Source organism: Vombatus ursinus, unplaced genomic scaffold, assembly GCF_900497805.2.
Source record: "Vombatus ursinus unplaced genomic scaffold, bare-nosed wombat genome assembly UNPS02014798.1, whole genome shotgun sequence".
Classification (NCBI taxonomy): Eukaryota; Metazoa; Chordata; class Mammalia; order Diprotodontia; family Vombatidae; genus Vombatus; species Vombatus ursinus.
In genome coordinates this window covers 55425392-55431965 of record NW_020954576.1, presented here as the reverse complement: position 1 = coordinate 55431965, position 6574 = coordinate 55425392, and the positions used below count along the sequence as shown (strand labels likewise).

The 6574-nt window shown below is 40.5% G+C and overlaps 1 long non-coding RNA gene across 2 annotated transcripts in view; it reads left to right on the top strand.

The window, feature by feature from the left end:
* The first annotated feature begins 139 nt into the window (after positions 1-139).
* LOC114050079 overlaps positions 140-6574 on the top strand; it is a 121633-nt gene continuing 115198 nt past the window's right edge. Inside the window, exon 1 of one of the 2 annotated variants that reach the window (XR_003569931.1) lies at positions 140-176. This is a non-coding gene — a long non-coding RNA (uncharacterized LOC114050079). Of the gene's footprint in view, positions 177-3463; positions 3517-6574 lie in introns of those variants that run through there. The other variant, XR_003569932.1, reaches the window with a different exon arrangement.

Genomic DNA, 6574 nt, shown 5'->3' with positions numbered 1-6574 from the left:
AGAGTAGGACTTAGGAACGGTGGCGGTGGGGAGCGCATGCTCTCTTTGCTCCTGCTCTGTTGCTAGGCCTTCCTGCTTGGCCTTGCTGTGATGGCCTCTGAATAAAGCTCGGGTGTTGGCAGCCTCCTGATGGGTTCGTCTCTGTGTGTGTGTATCCGGGTAGGCTCTGAAGACTGGTAAGTAGTATGACTCTGGCAGCCTGCTCCTTATAGGAGGAGAGTGTATGGCGCGGCCGGCAAAAGGTCAGCGCGGCCGGTACATATCACTGTGTCTATTAAGATCATAAATTTAAAGCTGAGAGCAACCTTTTAAGCTATTTACTCCATCTCCCTTGTTTTATAGATAAGTAGACAACCTCAGAGAGGTTAAGTGACTTTCTCAAAGTCATACAGGTAGCAAGCATCAGAGGCAGAATTTGAGTCCAGTATCTTTGAATTCAGAATCAGTGTGCTTTCCCTGTACTAATTTATTTAATATATTTAGCGCTTATTTTATTAAGTAACAATGGGAGTTGATATTCACATAATACTTTGAGGTTACTAAGCATTTTACACACATTATCTCACTTTGAGACTCACAGCATTCCTGTATGAAAAATACTACAAGTAAGCTTATGCACATTTCATAATAAGGAAATAATATGCCATTTTTAAAAAAATTGCTTTTAATTTAAACATCTAGACAAGCAGGACATAATTGACAACAATCTCCTTTCTCCTTTTTGAAGGAAAAAAACAAACCCAAGAATGAAACAATTTTAAAACACACACACACACACACACACACACACACAAAGTTAAGGAGGGGAAATGAGTAGTCCAAGGTCACACAACTAGAAAAATGGCAAAAACTGGAAGCTAAGGCCTCTGTTGCCATAGTTTGCACTACACCAAACTGACCCTCTCAGAGCTGCTTCAAAATTTCTGACAGTGAATGTGAACAAATTTTTCCAACATGAAATAGATATTCTTCAATTCAGCAAATATTTTTCTGAAAAAAAATTATAGGAGCTTAGATTTTAGGGAAGGAAATGTTAAGCTAATGAGTGTTATGAATATCTCCTACTTTCTCCAATGTTTTCTTTTCTATAAGGAAAATACAGTTTTCCCCAGTAGGTTCTGCAATCTAGATCAGTTCAGTAAATCCTAATAACATAGGATGCCCTTCCTGGGAAAGTTTTGTCTCCTTATCACTCCATAAGCTGCCAAAAGAAGAACTTCAATGAGAAGAACCGTAAACAGCTGTAAAACAAAAGAGCGTCTGTGGGGTCTAGTTAATAAAAAAGGACTTTTTAAAACAAATTTATTCGTTTTTTTTCCCCTTAGGTAATTGGGGTTAAGTGACTTGCCCAGGGTCACATAGCTAGGTAAGTGTCAAGTGTTTAGTCTGAGGTCAGATTTGACCTCAGGTCCTCTTGACTTCAGGGCTGGCGCTCTATCCACTGTGCCACCTAGCTGCCCCAAAAGAGGAAGTATTTTCCCCAAGGTCATACAACTTGTTAAAAGCCATCACAAACTCAACATATCCAAACCCAAACTTAGTATCTTTCTCCAACATCCACCCATCTCCCAAACATGTCCTATTCCATTCTTCTAGGTTCTGTGGTTGGTAGTGGCTGCATCACTCTCAGCTCCTCACTTTTCCCCATCCCATATATGGGATCTTGTTGCCAGATCTTGTGGTTTCTACTTTCACAGCATCTCTGGATCCCACCTCTTCTCTCCACTAGAACGGTTGCTGCCTTAGTTTAGGTCCTTATCACCCCTCCCTGAGACTTTTGCAATGATCTAGTTCTTTTCCCTGCCTCAAGTCTCTCCTCCAATCTCTGCACTAGACAGCTGTGAAAGTGATTTTCCTTAAGCCATGTCTCTACCCTACTCAATAAACTACAGTGGCTTCCTATTGCCTCTGGGATAAAGCATAAACTAGAGTCTGATTATGAAAGCCCTTCACAACCTGGCGCCAAACCAGCTTTCCATTCTCCCTATGCAAACTAATCTCTTTGTTCCTGACACAATCTACCTCCTCTCTACCTCTGTCTTTAGGATGGCCAGGATATGTGAGGGCCTACTCTTCTTGGCTAAAAGGGCCATATGTTGTACACAGCAGACACTTAAGAGTGCTCACTGATTGATTATACTTTTGCCTCTCCATTGTGATCTTAGCAACCTCCCAGTTATTTTACTAGAAGTTTACCATTTCTTAATAATAACAATAATAATAATAATGAGGATGCCACAAATATGAAAACCATAAGTTTTTGGCTTTCTTGTAAAGTTGTAAACCATCCTGCATAATCAATCATCTGAAAGGAAAATCCAACTAGCTGGGTAGAGAACAGTGCATTTTGGCCTGATGGGCAGAGATAGCACACTGACAAGTGCCTAAGAAATTCTTCGAGTGGTCAGAACCTCTCCACCAAATTACAAAAAATATTCTGAGCAGACCAAGGCCTAGAGAGCATAAATGCAAACAGTGGAGAAGTTGCTTATAATTTTTTAAAGTCAATCAAAAAGTATTTATTAAGCACCTACTATGTGTCAGACCCTGGGGATACAAGTGTAAAGAATGAAGGGGTCTTTACTCAAAATGAGGTGACCTTCTAATGGGGTAGTACACAGGTACACATAAAAACATATGTACAGCATCTATATAAAATTAATAAATAACACTCACGCACATACAAACAGGTAAATGCAAGGTAGTTTGAGATGGAGGGCACTAGTAGTTGGGATTAGGAAAGGCTTCATGTAGAAGATGATACCTGAACTGCTGATTATAGTCTAGTCTTTGTAACCTGCGTAGTGAGGGACTATACCCCATATGTAGTATGGGAGTGTTGTTGTATGGCTTAAAGGGAGGCAGAGTCTCTAGCCTTTTCTTTCCCCATCTGTCTCCAGGGGAGACTTTAATTCCTGCCAGGAGGGGAAGCAGAAAGTTAGGGATCAGACGGTTTGGCCATTCTGCTCTCATTAGAGAGAAAGGGTACTGGGCTGGAATTATATCTGTCTGCTCCCTTAAATATTGTTAGTCCGGGCCAGACAGGGGTGGGGACCGAATCACAGGGTCATGCTTGAGGACCTAGAGGGCTGAATGTGGCCTTGAGGCCGCAGGTTCCCTACCTGTGGGAGGGGTGTGATTTTTGGGTTCAAGCTAACTTCTGATTGCTGTTCATTATTGGTGGGATAGAAGGCCCCAAATTTTACGTCTGAGGTTTGATCCCTTTCGCACAGAATACCAGTTCTACGATGAAAATACATAGTACTTAGACAAGAAACCCATTTATCCACATCGGTAGCAAAATAGAAGTGAGAGGAATTAGATGATTCTTCATTGTACTGTATTTGAGAGTCCCAGGTTTGGAAGAGACTTCAGAGGCCACCAAGTAGACTTGGTTCCTGGTCATAGATACAGAGCTGAAAGGGACCTAAAAGGCCACCAAGTCCTATACTTTTATTTTACAGATGAGGGAACTGAAGCCTGGAGAGGTGAAGACAATTGCCCACGGTTGCGCAGGTAACAAGTGGCAGCATTTGAAGGTTACAAACCTAGCACCAGTCTGTGCCTGATGAGGAAGCTCACTGTGACATTCCTGACAAGGGGTCATCCTACTTTTGCTAGTATGATTTATAATGGATTTGCACTGCCACAAATGGGGTTGTAGGACTTTTGTTGTTGTTGCTGTTGTTACCGTTTTCAAATCATAATCAGACCTGCAATTTGTCCTCCGTATTTACTTTTTTCTCAACCCACTTTGAGGATTGTGGACCACAGCATCCCCTGAAGTTTATGCCAATTACTGCTTGCTTCGGGGCCAGAAATTTCAGCTCTTTTTTTTATTTTCTAAGGAAAAGGAGCAAGGAAGCATTTGTTCAACTGTTACCTTACTCTTTGGCTTCCTGCTGAATCCTTTGTTTTTAATGAGCAAGTATTCTGGATGCTGGTGTATAGACCATGACTGAGTTTTGTTTTATTTTTCTAATTTTAAATTTTTGTTTATTTATTTATTTTTGGCTAGGCAATGGAGTTAAGTGACTTGCCCAGGGTCACACAGCTAGTAAGAGTCAAGTGTCTGAGGTCAGATTTGAACTCAGGTCCCCTGACTTCAGGGCCATTGCTCTATCCACTGCACCACCTAGCTGCCCCCTTTTTTTATGACTGAGTTTTTTTAACTGTACGTCAATAGTGATAGTATATATATATATATAAAATATATAAATATATATTTATGATACACACACATATACACACAGACATACCCACCCCATTTTACATATATTTAAAATGGGATATATCTATCCTTTACCTACTAAATGGGCATTTTGGAGGCATATATGGGTATATATATTTATTTTGTTTTGTTAAAGATTGGTTCTTCCCATCTTGCCCAGGCTGGAAGTTCAGAGGCTACTCACTGTCCATTTTTAGTGCTGATCAGCATGGAGCTTTGACCTACTCTGTTTCCTACCTGGACCAGTTTGCCACCCTGTAGGCAACTTGGTGCCCTTCCATCGATGCTTCCAGGGAGGGGGGTCTCATCAGATTGATACCAAACTTGGTGCAGAAATCCAATGTGCAGAGCCCACTGAAGTTTAGAATATAGGCATGTACCACAACTCCTAGCATCGTGTGTGTGTATATGTACACACATATAAAATATATACATATATGTATATATACATGTCTATAATATAAGCATACATGCACATACAGCATATGGGAATATATCAATGTACACATTATATATATTTTATACACACACATTCTACCTCTAGATCTAGATTCTATTGAACTTTCTTGACTATAATCCTTTGAGTTAAGTGATGCAGGCATTTCTGTCCCCATCTTACAGCAGAGGAAAATTTTGCTTTGAGATATTAAATGACCTAACTATACCCCCATTTTGCATGTTAGCAATTTAATTTCAAGGTATACTTGGCAATCCCTTCCCACCAAAGAAAGGCTACTTACGCTAAAGACCATCACAAATAGTGAATAGCAAATAAACTCATCTGTCCAAGCAAAATAGCAAACGGAAACAGACATTCTACAGATTAGACTAAGCTGGAAAATACATAAGAGTAAATGAACTCTTTCCTGGGAGCTAGAGAAGATCTCAATTCTAAGCAAGAGAGAGGCCCAGTTTGTACCAAAGGGTAAAATCTCCAAAATCTATAGAGAAGTAGGCTGGAAAGCAGGGGCATTTTACAAAATTTGAAACTGCAGTTTAAAAGAGAAAATGATTTGCCCAGGATCGTATAGTAAGTAAGTGGCAAAGCCAAGACACAAACCTATTGATTCCAAGTCCATCCCTTGTCATATACAGTGATTAAGTAATCCACCCAGATTCTTAGATCTGGTTAGTGCTGGAGTTGGAACTAGAACCCAGGTCTTCTGACTCCTGGTTTGCATAGCTCTTGTGGGAGGGATGAGTTGGTAAATTTTTTGATGAATGGGAAAATACAAAGTGGGTTAAGGTATGATTGAAATTAAGTGAATTGAATTTGCTCAAAGGAACTATAAATATAATTTCATTCATTTTTTCCTTTGGATTTCCCTACTTGGAAACAGCGAAAGCTGGATAAAATTTTGGTATTGCTCAAATATCTAAATTGATAGTCTTATGCATGTTGTTTCCACATATCCATGTCCAAAACAATTATGTTTATCCCAAGGGACAGCTAGGTGGTGCAGTAGATAGAGCACCGACCCTGAAATCAGGAGGACCTGAGTTCAAATCCAGACTCAGACTGAACGCTTGACACTTACTAGCTGTGTGACCCTGGGCAAGTCACTTAACCCCAATTGCCTAAAAATAAAAAAAAAAATTATGTTTATCCTGAATGATTCAGTCAAAAGGCACTTGAGGACCTAGAGGGCCACATGTGGCCCTGAGCCTGAAGGTTCCCTACCCCTGGTTTATCCAAACAATATATCAGTGGTTCATCTCACTGAATTCTAAGCCTGTCTCAGTCAATCAACAGGCATTTATTGAGTACCTACTATGGGTTAGGTAGGAGGCAGCTAGGTGACTCAGTGGATAGAGTGCTGACCTGAGTTCAAATCCAGCCTCAGACACTTACTAGCTGGCTTGACCCTGGGCAAGTTACTCTGTTTGCCTTAATCCACTGGAGATGGAAATGGCAAAACACTCCAGTATGTTTGCCAAGAAAACCCCATGACCAATATTGGTGTGCTTTGGTCCATGGGATCACAGAGTCAAACACGACTGAGCAACAGCAAGTGTGTTAGGTACTGAGGATCCAAGTACAAACAATGAAACAATTCCTCTTTATAAGGCCCTTACATTCTTTTTTAAAAAATCTTATTATTGGGGCAGCTAGGTGGTACAGTGAATAGAGTATCGGCCCTGAAGTCAGGAGGACCTGAGCTCAAATCCGGCCTCAGACCAAACACTTGACACTTACTAGCTGTGTGACCCTGGGCAAGTCACTTAACCCCAATCGCCTAAAAAAAAAAAAAAGAAAGAAAAAAATATTATTATTATTATTATTTTTGGCAAGGCAATTGGGGTTAAGTGACTTGCCCAAGGTCACACAGCTAGTAAGTGTCA